Source organism: Macaca nemestrina, chromosome 20, assembly GCF_043159975.1.
Source record: "Macaca nemestrina isolate mMacNem1 chromosome 20, mMacNem.hap1, whole genome shotgun sequence".
NCBI lineage: Eukaryota > Metazoa > Chordata > Mammalia > Primates > Cercopithecidae > Macaca > Macaca nemestrina.
The window spans coordinates 21,104,041-21,118,076 of record NC_092144.1 but is presented as its reverse complement, the minus strand read 5'-3'; the positions used below and the strand labels follow the sequence as shown (position 1 = coordinate 21,118,076).

General features: G+C 43.6%; 1 protein-coding gene and 1 long non-coding RNA gene across 2 annotated transcripts in view; both read right to left on the bottom strand.

Annotated features, from left to right (window-relative positions):
* The window catches only part of LOC105464255 (zinc finger protein 729-like), a 424,831-nt gene that overhangs the window by 331,372 nt on the left and 79,423 nt on the right, over positions 1 to 14,036 (bottom strand).
* LOC105489681 (uncharacterized) lies at positions 9,153 to 12,834 on the bottom strand. Its single transcript, XR_011617615.1, has 3 exons — positions 12,400 to 12,834; positions 11,751 to 11,866; positions 9,153 to 10,258 (listed from the first exon to the last, which is right to left on the bottom strand). It is a non-coding gene; the product is annotated as an uncharacterized lncRNA (long non-coding RNA).

Genomic DNA, 14,036 nt, shown 5'->3' with positions numbered 1-14,036 from the left:
CTTATTTATTGTCAACTTTGTTATATTTGATTGCTTGCTAGTCATTGCACATAATGGAAAATTTGCAAGGTTCATCAAGGTCTGGAATAGATGTGACTTTCTTTGGGAGAGTTTGCTTTTGCTTCTTTCTGTTTCCTGGGGATTCTACAATTTGAAACAATTATTTGTACCACTTCAGGTAATGTGGTTCATTCAGAATTAATAAAATTGATGGAGAAATGTGTAAAAATGATGTAAGACCAATGTGTAGAAACAAGTTTGCAGACAGTTTTTTCTCTTTTTTAAAATTTGTCTTTATGACCTGTCCTCAACTTGAAGACAGCCTGGTATGCCATTCCTTGGTGTTGGGAAGAAAACAACTGTTTGGGCCATACATATTCTTTGGAGTCGCAGGTTAATTTTGAGAAGGTTTTTATAATATATTACAAGCACTAAACATCTAAAAGTACTTATTACATGTTAGAAAACATCATTATACTAGTAATTCTTAACACAAATTGTAAGGAATTAAGGTGCATTACTAGGTTCTATAAAGAGACTGTTTTTGTTTAGAATATTTCTTGATAGATTATGTTTTACGAACTGTGAATACATTTTTAATATGTATAAGGCAAAGAATGAGATGCTTGGATTCAAAGATGCGTAAGATCAAACACTGAAGAAATTCTCTGTGTAGCTGCGGAGAAAAAGAAATGTTGAAAAAGCCAACGCAGCCCAGGGATTGCAAGATTCTGCCTCCTGCCCTCACCTTACCTGGCTGTGCCCGGCTGCCAGACACCAAGATTTGTTTTTAATCATAGAAGAAAAAGTCTCCCAAAGTGATGAGATTACAGGTGTGTGCCGCCATGCCCAGCTATTTTTTTTTCTATTTTTAGTAGAGATGAGATCTCACTACATTGCCCAGGCTTGACTTAAACTCCTGTACTCAAACAATCTATTCCCCTTGGCCTGCCAAAATGTTGTGATTACAGGCATGAGCCAGCACACTTGACCCAATAAGTACTTTTTAAAATATGACAGAGAGCACTTTGGGAGTCTGAAGCAGAAGGATTGCTTGAGCCAAAGAGATTGAGATCAGCCTAGACAATATAGCAAGACCTTATCTTTATACAAACAACAAAACAACAAAAACAGAGAAGGCTTCTTCTATGTGACCTTCTAGACCCTCAACCAGTGCCTTTCTGCAGGAATACTCTGTATAAGTTCATTTTGTTTTTACACAAATTTGCATGTGTATAGATGTGATTTTATGGACCTTTAGAGATAGTATTGCATGTGTTTTCCTGGATGACACCATGTGTACAATGGTTAGAACAGGCTCAGAGTACCTGTGTAACCTTGGACAAGTTTCTCAACTTCTCTGATTCATTTGTTACTCAGCGATAATAACATGTGAGTAAAAGTAGTGCTGTTCTTTGAATGTAATAATAAAGTAGATAAACTTTCAAGGGGAATAAAAATTTTACAAAGGACAAAAGAGGATATTTAGAGATACATTCAAGATTCAAACATAGCCGGGCGCGGTGGCTCACGCCTGTAATCCCAGCACTTTGGGAGGCCGAGGCGGGCGGATCACAAGGTCAGGAGATCGAGACCACGGTGAAACCCCGTCTCTACTAAAAATACAAAAAATTAGCCGGGCGCAGTTGTGGGCGCCTGTAGTCCCAGCTACTCGGGAGGCTGAGGCAGGAGAATGGCGTGAACCCGGGAGGCGGAGCTTGCAGTGAGCCAAGATCGCGCCACTGCACTCCAGCCTGGGCGACAGAGCATGACTCCGTCTCAAAAAAAAAAAAAAAGATTCAAACATAATTTTTTTTTAAATGTCATGACATTAAACTTGAAAATTTAGATGAAATTATCTATTTTCCAGAAAAGTATGTGACAAAAATTGATTGTGGAAGAAATATGAGATACATAGAAAAATCAAAAATTATGTTTTTAATTTTACACACATAAAAAGCACATATATTATAAAATAACAGCTTTATAAATTCTTACAAAATGCATATACCATGAACCCAGCACCCAGTAATGGATGAGTGTGAACAGCACAATTTCAACCGGGGACCGCATCCATGTGCCATATTCAGGACCTCGCCAGTGGTCTCTGTTCATGTGTGAGAGGGACAATCCTCATTGTTGGCTGGGTATGCCTGTAAGAATCACAATTTTAACTTTGTGCTGGGGTCTGTTATGACACTCTGTGTACCACTCAAGGAGTCATACAATATGCGTGAGTTTTGTAATCTTCTGTGACCTTCATACAAGTAGAAAGCTCAGGACCTTGCCCATTGCTTTAAGGCTACCTACGAGAGTCAACAGATCTCCTATGGCTAGATCCGGGGATGCAAGTCATCACCATGCCTCTGAGCTGAATCTGGAAATCAGTCACTGTTCAACCTGTTCTCAGATCTACATGTGACAATCAGAATTTTAACTGTGGACTGCACCTGCATGTGAGGTTCAGGACCTCACCAATGTGCTGCTTTCTTGTTTGGAAGTGATGATCCTAATTGTTGGCTTGGTATGCCTATGAGAGTCACAGTCTCACTCTGTGCTGGGCCCTTATTATACTGTCTGTATTACTCAAAGTATTTATAGAATATGCTTACATTTTATCAACTTCTATTACCCTTCTAAATGTAGGAGACTGAAGACTTTACACACTACTCAAAGTCTAGCTAACAGAGTCAAAATCACTCCTAGTGGCTGGTTTTCTATATGAGCATGGACATAATGCCCAAGAGCTGGGGAAAAAGCATAGGTTGAAATTTAACCTGTGAGAGGGGGACAGGCAAGATAATCAGATCAAGATAATCAGTTATCTTGGGACCTCAAAAAGAAAGGAAGTAACCCAATTCCTGCACTCCCAGATGATTAGGCATTCTATGTCACAGGACCTAAGACAAGAGGTCAGCATAAGGTACCTTTCACAAAGATCTTTCTGATGGAAGAGGATGTGGTACAAAAGACAGCAGAAACCCACCAAAAGAAAAATGGCAATGAAAATGATCTCTGGTAGTCCTCACTGCTCATTATATGCTAAATGTAATGCATTAGTATGCTGAAAGACACTCCCAACAGCACCATGACACTTTACAAATGTCATGACAATGTTAAGAGGGTATCCTATATAGTGTAAAAAGGAGAGGCACCCTGATTTCTGGAAGCTGCCCATCCATTTCCTGGAAAACTCACAGATAGTTCATCCCTTGTTTAGTATGTAATCAAGAAATAACCATTAAAAAAGCCAACGAGCAGCCCTCAGGGCATCGCTGTCTATGGAGTAGATATTCTTTTATTTACTTCTCTAATAAACTTGCTTTCACTTTAAAAAAATAAGTCACATCAAATAGTTGATAGGTCTAAAGATACGTTACAATGCCGTTTGTGGGCAAAGTGCAAACAGGAGACTCACATAACCTTGGTGCTGTACCCAGGAATATGTCACAATGCCTTCTGAATACAGTTCAAAAATGAAAGTGTAACATCACCTTAGTTTGAGGCCCAGTGTTACGTCACAATCTCTCCTGTGGGCAAAAACTAGAAAGGAGAATCACATCAGTTAGGTGCTGAGCTCAGCAATATGTCATAATGCCTGCTGTGAGCAGGGAATAGGCAAAAAAAGAGAGTCACATAACCTGGGTTATTGGCACAGAGATTTGTCACAATGCCCCCTGTTGGCAGGGCCTAGGCATGAGAGTTACATCACCTGGGTGATGGACCCAGCAATATTTCATGATCATTTGTGGACAAGACACAGGCAGGAGAGTCATATAACCTGGGCATATAGCCCAGAGATATGTCAAAATACCTTATATGGATAGTGCCAAGGCAGAAAAATTGAGTCACATCACCTAGGTGCTGGGTACAGCAACACATCACAATTCCATCTGTGGGCTAGGCCATAGCAAGAGTCATGTCACTCAGATGCCAAACAGAAGAATATGTAAGAATCACTTCTGCAGGAAAGTCTGAGGAAAAGATGAATAGTCTTACACATGTCCCAATTCTAGGTATAAGAGTCAACACTTCCTATATGTTGGGTCTAAGTAAATGAGTCACAATCTCAGTAGTGGGCTGAATTTGTACATGAAAGTCTCAATTTGTTCTGTGAATTCTGCTTTCTTACTGGAATGATGGCCTCATTAGTGTGCTGAATTTTGATCTGAGAGTAACCAACCCACCAGTGGATTGGATCTACCAACGAGAGACAATGTTTTAATTTTCAACTGCCTTTGATTATGAGATTCAACACCTCAACAGTGGGCTGTATTCATGAGGAAAGATGGCAATTTTTACTGTCAGTTGGGTGTGGCTATCACTGTCACCATCTCACCTGTGTGTGAACCCCATTAGGACATTCTGTATACTACCCAAGATGATTTTAGCGTAGCAATGAGAGCCACAATTTGCCCGAGACCTTTATGCTGCTCCCTAAGCCCAGGTAGAAAAGTTAATATTTCTCAAATTAACTGGGCCCAGACAGGAGAGTCCTCACTTGTCTATGAGCTGGGTCTAGAAATGAGTCACCATTCCACCTTTGACAGATGTTGACATATGACAGTCAGGAATCAAACTGTGGATTGCATCTGCATGTGAGACACAAGACCTCTCCAATGGGCTGTATCCTAGTGTTAGGGTGACAATCCTAACAGCTGGCTGGGTGTGCATACAAGAAACAATATCCCCTTTGGGACATGTGATGACACTCTCTGTACCACTTAAGGGCTTTATTCTGTATACAAGTGTGTGGTAGTTCTCTGTCACCTTCATACAAAGAGACTCAGGTATTTTACCAGTCTTCCTAAGCCGAGCAATGAGAAACAGTATCTCTTCTATTGGCTTGTTTGAGGTGAGAATCGTCATCACACCTGTGAGCTGGGCCAGGATATATGTAATAATTTCTCCTCTGAATAAGGAGCAAGCAGGGAAGTCACATTACCTGGGTTTAGGGCTGAAGATATGTCACAATCTTCTCTGAGGGCAAGGACAAGGCAGGAGAGTCAAATCACCTGAGTTCTTGGCCAGGGATATGTTACAGTCCTCTCTTGAGTGTTGGAAACAGGCAGCAGAGTCACATCACCTGGGTCCTGGGCCCAGTGATATGTCACAATTGTCTCTGTCGGCAATCCCCAGTCAGAAGAGACACATCACTAGGTTGCTTAGTTCTGTAATATGCCACAATCTTCCCTGAGGGCAGGGTATAGGCAGAAAATGACAGTCACATTTTTAAAGTCACATGTCTTTTTAAAACGTCCCGGGGCCCCCTTGGGCTGAGTCCAGGCAGAAGTTTTCCTACCCATAGGTGTTGGTCACAGAGGCTTGTCACAATACCAATAATATGTGAAACCCGAGCAAGACAGGATAGTCACATCATCAAGGTGCTCAGTCCGGTGACATGTCACCATCTCTTCTTTTTGCAGGGCTCAGGAAAAAGAGTAGAGTCACATCACCTAGGTGATGAACAAAATGATCTGTCATAATATCCCTGTGGACAGAGCTTATGCAGGAAAGTCACATCACTCAGGTGATTAACCAAGCTGTATATTACAATACACACGTAAGCAGTGCCCAGGCAAAAGAGGAGAGTCATATCACTAGGTGCTGGGTCCAGCAATATTTCATAATATCCCTTGGTGGGTGGGTCCCAGGCAGTAGATTCACATCACCAAGGTGAATGACCCAGAGATATGTCCTAATGCCTCTTGTGAGTAGGGTTCAGGAAAAAGAGGAGAGTCACATAATCTAGTACTGGGCCCGGCTTCATGTCACAACCAACGCAGTAGATAAGGCCTAGGCATGAGAAGAGAGTCACACCATGTAGTTGCTAAGCCAAGTGATATTTCACAATCCACACTGTGCACAAGTTGCAGAAAAAACCAGGAGCGTCATATTATCTATGTGATGGGCCTAATGATATATCATAGTAACACTTGAGGAAGGAGACCACGAAGAAGTTTTACATCACCTGTGTTCTGGGCCTAAGAATAAGTCACTCTCCCTATCTCCCACTCTCCTGAAGGCATGGCCCACGCAGGAGAGGAGAGTCACATCAACTAAGTGATGAGCACAGAAACATATAACAATGCCCTCTGTAGATAGAACCCAGTCATAAGAGTTACATCCTTTGGGTGTTGGACCCTACAATATGTCACAATGGCCAATGTTGTCTGGACACAGGCAAAAGAGTCACATAACCTGTCTACAGAGCACTTTGATATGTCACAGTGCTCTCTGTGGGTGGTGCGACAGCAAAAGAATTAAGTCACATCACCTAGGTGCTGGGTCCAAGGATGTGTCATATTTTTATATGTCGTCTGACCCCAAGAAAGAGAGTCAAATTACTAAGGTCCTGGGCAGAGGCTTATGTCACAATCACACCTAGGAAGGTCCAGGGATGCGACTGACAGTCTTGAACATATCTAGGTTTTATTTATGAGAGTCATAAATATGTCCGGTATGTTGGCTCTAAAAACAGGAGTCACAATCTCAATGAGAGAATGGATCCATACATGACAGCCTCAATCCCTCCTGCAAACTGTGTCCTCTTTGCAGAGTCACAGCCTCACATGTATGCAGAATGTTTGAGATTAACCAACCTACCTGTGGATTGGATCCATGGATGATAGTCAATTTTCCAACTTTCCTCTGCCACAGGGTGTGAAATTAAGAACCTCAAAAAGGTCTGTGTTCATGTGGAAGGATGACACTTTTTACTATCAGTTGGGTGCGCATACAGGTGTTACAATCTCATCTGATTCCTGGGCCCTGTAAGGACACTCTCTGTATCGCACAAGGGTTTTATGTTGTATGCATGAGAGTCACAATCTGTTCTGATATCTCTGTTCTGAAATCAATACTAAAATGGATTCATGATTTCACCTGTGGCTTTAAGCCCAGATATGAGGGTCAATATCGCTTCAATTGGTGGGTTCCAGACAGAAAAGTCTTTACCTACCTATGATTTGGGTTTAGAAATGAATCACTGTCTTAGCAGTGGCTGAATGTTCTGTCACAATTGCATCTGTAGATTGTGTCTGCATTTGGGATTCAGGACCTCTCCAGTGGGCTCCGTCTATGTGTGAGGGTGATGATCTTCATGACTGCCACGTGTAAATGTATAAAACACAATCTCAATTGTGTGCTGTGCCCTGTGCTGACACTCTCAGTACCAACTGAGTGCTTTATACCACATGCATTAGAGTGATAAATCTCCATGATCTTTGTACAAAGAGGAGACCAAGGACCTTACCCATTTTTCTAAGCCAACCTACAAAAGACAGTGTTTCTCCTATTGGCAGGTTTGAGGAATGAGGGTGATCATCACATCTGTTACCTGAGTAAAGACATATGTCACAATCCCACCTGTGGATAGGGAGTGAGCAGGAGAGCCACATCATCTGGGTTTGGATCTAGAGATATTTCTCAATATTTCCTAAGGACAGAGATCAGGCAGGAAGGAGAGTCACATCACCTGCATGTTGCTCCTAGCAATATGTCACAATTTCTCCTATGGGTAGGGTGCAAACAGTATAGAGTGGCATCTCCTATGTAATGTATGCAGAGATATATCACAAGGCTTTCTGTGTGTAAGGTTTAGGCAAGAGCCTTCCATACACTAGGTGTCGGGCCTAGCAATATGTCACAATACTCAAAATATGAGAGACTTGCATAAAAGAGAGGACACACATCACCTAGGTGGTGGGTCTGGTGATACGTCCCAATCTTCTTTGTTGGCAGAGCCCAGACAGTAAAAAAGAGTCACATCACTTAGAAGATGAATGAAAAGTTATGTTACAATACTACTGTTGGAAGAACCTATGCTGAAAAGTAGCATTACCTAGGTGTTGACCCAGCCATGTGTCACAATACACAATATATACATTGCTCAGGCACGGAACAAGAGTCACATCGCCTAGGTGCTGAGTCCAGGGATATGTCACAGTCTCTCTAATGGGCATATCTCAAATAAGAGAGTAGAGTCTCATCAAATAATTGGTGCATCCAGAGACATGTCACGATGCCTCCTGTGGGCAGAGTCCGGGCAGGAGACTCACATTATTTTGATGCTAAGTCAAGCAATATGTCACAATGTCTTCTGAGGTCAGGGCCAAGGCAAAACAGCCATGTCACCGTGCTGTTGGGACCAGCCATATGTCACAATCTCCTCTTTGGGCAGAACTCTGGCAGAAGGGAAAAGACATCTGCTAGGTGCTAGGCCCAGTGAGATGTCACAATTTCCCTTGTAAGCAGGGACCAGGCAGAAACATAGAGTCCCGTCACCTGAAAGATGGGTGAAGAGATATGTCCCAATGCTCTCTATAGGCAGGGCACAGGCAGGAAAGTTAAATCACCTGGATATTGGACTGGCAATATGTTACAATATCTTACGTGGGCAGAGCACAAACAGATGAGTCACATAACCTGGGTGCAGGTCCCAGTCATATGTCATAATGTTCCCTATGGGCAGTGCCAAAGCAGGAGAGGGAACTCACATCACCTGGGTAATAGGATCAGCAGTATTTTACAATGGCCCTTGTGAGCTGTGTCCAAGCAAGAGAGTCACGTCACTCAGCTGTTGGGCACAGGTGTATGTCCCAATGACACCTGCAGAAAATTTCAGGGATGAGATTAATAATATAACAGATATCCTAGTTCCAGTCATTAGAGTCAACACCTTCCGTATGTTGGGTCTAAGTACATGAGTTAGAATCTCAGCATGGACTGGATTTGTTCATGACAGCATCAATTGCTCCTGTGAACTGTGTCTTTTTAGAAAAGTCATAGTCTCATGGGTGTGCTTAATTTTGGTCTTAGTGTCACCAACCTACCTGTAGATCAGATCCATGTATGAGAGTCAATTTTCCATCTTTCAGCTTCTTTCAGGTGTGAGATTCAGAATCTCAACATCGGGCTGTGATTATGTGGGAAAATGACATATTTTACTGTGGACTGGGTGTGCATAGGAGCGTCAACATCTTTTCTACGTTCTGGATCCTGTTAGGACACTCTCTGTCCCACCTGAGACCTTTGTACGTTATGCTGGAGAGTCACCACATGCTCTGAGATATTCTGCTGGTGAAGACCCATGCTTGTACCTGTGGTCCTGAGCCCAGGTATGAGGTTCAACATCTCTTTAATCAGCTGTGTATAGGTAGAAGTGCTCTCACCTGCCTGCAACCTGGGTTGGGAAATGTATCAGCATCTTGGCTCAGTGCGGTGGCTCATGCCTGTAATCCCAGCACTTTGGGAGGCTGAGGCAAGTGGATCACAAGGTCAGGTGTTCAAGGTCAGCCTGACCAGCATGGTGAAACCCCGTATCTACTAAAAATACAAAAATTAACTGGGTGTGGTGGTGCATACCTGTAATCCCAGCTACTCAGGAAGCTGAGGCAGGAGAATCGCTTGAAGCTGGGAGGCAGAGGTTACCATAGACCGAGATTGTGCCACTGCACCCTAGCTTGGGTGACAGAGCGAGGCTCCATTTCAAAAAAAAGAAAAAAGAAAAAAAAGAAAAAGAAATATATCACCATCTTAATTGTGACAAGATGTTCACATATGACAGTCACAATGACAACTGTGGGCTGTCTGCATGTAAAATTTATATCCTCACCAATCGGCTCTATTCATGTATAAGGGTAAAAATCCTAATGGTTCACAGGATGTGCATATGAGAAACACCATATTACCTGTGTGCTCGGCCATACGAAGGCACTCTCTGAACCACCCAACTGCTTTATACCATATACAAGAGAGTGCTAATTTTCTTTTTTCTTTTCCTTTTTTCTTTTCTTTTTTTTTTTTTTTTTGAGATGGAGTCTCGCTCTTTCACCCAGGCTGGGGTGCAGTGGTGTGATCTCAGTTCACTGCAAACTCCGCCTCCTGGGTTCAAGCGATTCTCGTGCCTCAGCCTCCTGAGTAGCTGGGATTATAGGCATGAGTCACCAGACCTGGCTAATTTTTGTATTTTTAGTAGAGACGGGGTTTCACTATGTTGGCTAGGATGGTCCCGAACTCTTGACCTCAAGTGATTCACCCAGTTACATTAAATTGTTGATGGGCCCAGAGGCAAGTCAGAGTGTTTCTCGTGGGCAGGATTCAAGCAAGAGATGGACATCACCTTGGTGCTGAGTTCAGAAATATGTCACAACGCCTTTAGAGGGAAGGGCCAAGGCAAAAAAAAAAAAAAAAAAAAAAAAAGGTCACGTTGGTATTGAGCCTGGTGATATGTCACAATGTCCCCTGCAGGCAGAACCTAAAAAGAAGAGGCATATCAGCTAGGTGCTGGATCCATAAATAAGTCAAAATCTTCTTGGTGAGCAGGGACCCTGAAGGAGAAGAGTCCCATCACCTGAGGAGTGGGTGCAGATATATGTCACAATGACCTCTGTAGGCAGAGCCCAAGCAGGAGAGTTAAATCACCTTAATTTTGGACCCAGCAATTTAGCACAATGTCGTATCTGGGCAGGGCGCAGCAGAAGAGTCTTATAACCTTGGTGCTGGGCTCAGTAATACGTCACAATGTTCCACTGTAGGCAACACCAATGCAAGAGAAGAGACTCACATCATCTAAGTGCAAGGCCCAGCAAAATGTCACAGTGCCCACTGAAGGCAGCACCAAGGCAGGAGAATGTAATTGCATCACCTAGGTCCTGGGTCCAGTGACATGTCACAGTCACATCTCTGAACTTGGCCCATCCTAGAGGGTAAAATTACTCAGGTGTTAGGCAGAAACATATGCCACAATTACACCTGCAAGAAAGTCTATAGATATGATTAACAGTCTCCCAAATGTCATGAATCTAGGTACGAGACTCAACACCTCCTGTATGTTGGGTGTAAGTATACGAGTCAAAATCTCAATGGTAGATTGGACTCATGCATGGGAAACTCAATCTCTCTTTAAGACTGCATCCCTAGGCCAGGTGCACTGGCTCACGCCTGTAATCCCAGCACTTTGGGAGGATGAGGCAGGCGAATCACAAGGTCAGCAGTTGAAGACCAACCTGGCCAACATGATGAAACCCCATCTCTACTAAAAATACAAAAAATTAGCTGGGTGTAGTGGTGGGCGCCTGTAATCCCAGCTACTTGGGAGGCTGAGGCAGGAGGCTTGAACCTGGGAGGCAGAGGTTGCAGTGAGCTGAGATCATGCCACTGCAATCTAACCCAGGCGATAGAGTGACTCTGTCTCAAAAAAAAAAAGAAAAAAAAGACTGCATCCATTTGTTGGAGTCCCAGCCTATCTGGCGTGTTAAATCTTTATCTTAGTGTCACAAACACAACTGTGGACCGGATACATGTATGAGAGTCAATTTTTCTTTTTTTTTTTTTGAGACGGAGTCTTGCTCTGTCGCCCAGGCTGGGGTGCAGTGGCCGGATCTCAGCTCACTGCAAGCTCCGCCTCCCAGGTTTACGCCATTCTCCTGCCTCAGCCTCCCGAGTAGCCGGGACTACAGGCGCCCGCCACCTCGCCCAGCTAGTTTTTTGTATTTTTTAGTAGAGACGGGGTTTCGCCATGTTAGCCAGGATGGTCTCAATCTTCTGACCTCGTGATCCGCCCGTCTCAGCCTCCCATAGTGCTGGGATTACAGGCTTGAGCCACCGCGCCCGGCCGAGAGTCAATTTTTCAACTTTTGAATTGCTCTGAATGTGAGGTTTATAACCTCAAATGAGGGCTGCATTGATGTGGAAAAATGACAATCTTTACTGTCATCTGTGTGTGCATATGTGTGTCACAATCTCACCTGTGTGCTGGGTCTTGTTAGGACAATCTCTGTGCCACCTGATTGATGTATATAATATACATGTCGGTGACATTTCACTCTGAGACTTCTATGCTGGTGTAGATCAATGATTTTACCTGTGAAATGAAGTCCAGGTATGAGAGTCAGTATCTCTCTGATTGACTGGGTCCAGATAGGAGAGTCCTCTCCTGTCTATGAGCTGGGTTTAGAAATGAGTCACCATCTCAACTGTGGCCAGATGTTCACATATGACCGTTACCATTCCAACTTTACACTGTATCTGTGTGTGAGATTCAGGAGCTCAGAAGTGTTCTCTGTCCATGTGCAAGAATATCAATCTTAATGGTTGGCAGAGTGTGCATATGAAAAACACAATCTCGCCTGTGTGCTGGGCCCTGTGATGACACTCTGTATAGCATCCGAAGGCTTTACATGATATGCAAGACAGTGGTCATCATCTATGATCTTTGTACAAAGAAGAGATTAAAAGTTTTACTCATTTCTATTAAGCCTTGCTATGAGAGACAGTATTTCTTCTATTGGCTAATTCAAGGTATCAGTCATAGTCATACCTATGGGCTGGGAAAAGATACATGTCACAATTTCACCTGTGGGTAAACAGTAAGCAAGGTGAGGAGAGTTGCCTCACCTTGGTTTTGGGTTAGAGATATGTCACAAATCTCTCTGAAGGCAGGGAACAGAAAGAAGAGTCGCATCAACTGAGTGCTGGACCCAGTGATATGTCACAATATTGCCAGTGGGCAAGTCCCGGGCAGAAGAGACACATCACCTGGTTGTTGGCCCAGCAATAAGTCACAATCTTTCCTATGGGAAGGCTGCAGGCAGAAAAGGAGAGCCACATCTCATACATTAGGAATTTAGAGATATGTCATAAGGTCTAGCTGTAGGCATGGCCAAGACAGAAGCTTCTCATTTCTTTGGTGCTTGACCCAGTGAAATGTCACAATCCTCCAAATATGCAGGGCCCAGTCAGTAGAGGAGAATCACATAACCTAGGTGCCAGGTCCTGTTATATGTTACAATTTCTGAATATGGCAGGTCGCAGGCAGAGAGGAGAGTCACATCCCCTAGGTAATGAATGAAAGAATATGTTATAATATGCCTGTGGGCAGGGCCTTTGCAGGAGACTCGCAACACCTAGCTATGGACCCAGCCATATGTTCCAATACATGAGGTAGAGCCTGGGAAAAAGAAGAGAGTCAAATCACCTAGGTGCTGGGCCAAGAGATACTTCACAATCCCTTGTTGGGCACAGCCTAAGCAGTAGAAAAAAGTCATATAACATAGGAACTGGGTACAGCAGTATGTCACAATAACCATTGAAAGAAGGGGGAGCCAGGAGAGTCACATCACCCATGTGAGGAACCTAAAGGGTGTCACAATGCCTTCTGAGGGCAGAGGACAGGCTGGAGGATTATATCAGCTGGGTGCTGGACTCAGCGATATGTCACAATAGCCTATGTGGGCAAAACACTAGCAGGAGAGTCACATAACCTGTGTGCAAGGAGCAGTGATATGTCAAAATGCTCTCTGTGGGAAGAACCAAGACAAGATAATAGATTCACGTCGACTAAGTGCCTGGTGCAGCAAGATGTTACACCCAACCTGTGGGCTGAGCCCAGGCAGGAGAGTAAAATTGCTCAAGTGCTAGGCTGAGGTATACGTCACAATCACAGTCACAGGAAGGTCCAGGGATGAGATTAATCATCCTGAACATGCTTTGGTTCTAGGTATGAGAGGCGCCACTTCCTGTATTTTTGGGTCTAAGTGTATGACCTGCAATCTCAACAGTTTACTGAATCTGTCCATAACAGCCTCTATCCTTCCTGCAGACTGTGTCCTTTTAGTGGAGTCAAAGCCTCACAGATAGGCTGGATCTTGGTCTGAGAGTCATCAACCCACCTGTGAACCGAATGCAAGTATGAGTCAATTTTCCAACTTTAACTTTCTTCACATGTGAGATTCAGAACCTCAACAGTGGGCTGTGTTCATATGGAAGAAAGGCAATATTTACTGTTGACTGGGTGTATACATGAGTGTCATAATCTCACCTGTGTGCCATGCTCTCTTATGACACCCTCTGTACCACCTCGGGCTTTCCACAATATACATTAAGTCACAGTATGTCCTAGACTTTTGTGCTCATATGGACCCATGATCCCACCCTGTGACCCCAAGCCCAGGAATAAGAGTTAACATCTCTCCAACTGGATATGTCCAGATAGATGAGATCTAACCTGCCAGAATTAGAAATGAGTCAGCATT